A 1,599-nucleotide genomic window follows, 5' to 3' on the forward strand; every position below is an offset into this window, starting at 1 on the left:
AGGTTCCTCGGCGCCCAACGCTCCAGCCTGGCCAGGTCCTGCTGGACGGCAGCGCAGCCTCCCGGTGGATCGGCCGCTCCTCCCAGTTTGGTGTCATCAGCGAACTTGCTGATGGCAAGTTCAAGGCAACTGGAAATGGGCGCAGCAAGGAGCAGGAGATGTTCCCAACCCCAGACCAACATCACACGCTGAAAAAACTTGAGTGACGTTGCCCAAACCGATAAGCAAGATCATATTTCGAGATGTGACCCATTTTTGTTTTTTTTTTTTGTTCCTCTAAAACTCCACACTGGGGACATTTGATATTAGATCTGCCGTGTTAAGAACGGCATTAACCTCTTCTCCGATGAGCGGTTGTTACTAAAGGGTGGCCGCGCTCTTTCTTCACCGAGGCATGTCCCACCCTTTCTAACGACAAAATACGCAAGGCCTAGTTTTTAAACCAGTGCTGTATCGGTAACGGCTTGTGCCAGTGAATTTTGGGCACTGGGAAACCTAAAAATTGCCAAGCAATAGTCATGGGCAGTAGGAGCATCCAGCCACTGGCAGCAGAAACCCAGCTGAGGCCTCCAAAATACCTCTCGTTGGCATCAACCACCCACCCTGGGCTGGTAGTTATTCGTCTTCCAAGGTTTGCCATGCCAAGAAAGGAGAGTTTGGGTTTGTTCGTATTTTAATTTGTGCTTGTAACGCTCAAGGACTCATTCCAAAGAGCGGCCAGGCACGTGGAGCAGGCTGAAGAGCCGGGATTCCAGGCTCTTTCGTATTTCAATTCAAGACAGATAGCTTCTCGCATCAGGGGTGGAGCTCCCGTAGGATTCGGCTGAGCAGAACCTACCGAGAAGCTGCTTCAAGGACTTCAGGATGCTACCAGAAGCACCAGGTGCCAGTAGGTGGTTGGTGGTTGGTTTTTTCCTAATGCGCAAGCAAGTTTTTAGCCTTTGGAAGAATGGCACGTTGCAAAGTTTTTGGTGTAAATTCAGTTTTTTGGAGCCTTCCAGGGGAAACCTGGAAGCTATTTGGGACAGGCTCTACTCGTTGATGATCCCGTGTGAATAATTTGGAGCTCCATTGATGGAGGGGGACCAGCTCAGACCCAAATCCATTTGGAAAGGACCCTTTACACTCCCCCCACGGTAACGTAGCACCTATAAGCAGCCGAGGGGTGAACACAACTCCCTGGACCAGAGCTCACATCCTGCCTTCTGCGTGGCCGAGCACTGCCAGCACGGACTGGTACCAGTGACCACGCTCTTCTCCTTCCCTCCAGCCACACTCTGCCCTGGGATTTACAAAGCTTTAGGGGTTTCCCCGATGGAAACCTCGTTCCTGAACACAACGCTTTTCAAATTACAAAGCCCGAACGTCCAAAGCACAGCTTCCCAGTGGGATGCGCCCCCCTTCCATCCACCCCTCAAGACCAGCGCGCTGCCCGGCTCTTTCATCTGCCGCATTTCCATCCGCCTGCCCTAAACCAGCATCAGATTTCACAGGACGCAGAGCGTCAACGAGACTGATAAATCAACAGCAGGTTACGCCAATTAAACCCTGCCCTAGCCCCCCCCCCCCCCCACCATGCCCCCCCTCCGCCCGCGCAGG

The 1,599-nt window shown here is 52.8% G+C and overlaps 1 protein-coding gene across 1 annotated transcript in view; it reads right to left on the minus strand.

Annotated features, from left to right (window-relative positions):
• Positions 1–1,599, minus strand: part of WIZ (WIZ zinc finger) — a 74,044-nt gene that overhangs the window by 22,776 nt on the left and 49,669 nt on the right.

The sequence above is a fragment of the Egretta garzetta genome, unplaced genomic scaffold, assembly GCF_000687185.1.
Source record: "Egretta garzetta isolate BGI_Z169 unplaced genomic scaffold, ASM68718v1 scaffold576, whole genome shotgun sequence".
In the NCBI taxonomy this organism is placed as follows: domain Eukaryota; kingdom Metazoa; phylum Chordata; class Aves; order Pelecaniformes; family Ardeidae; genus Egretta; species Egretta garzetta.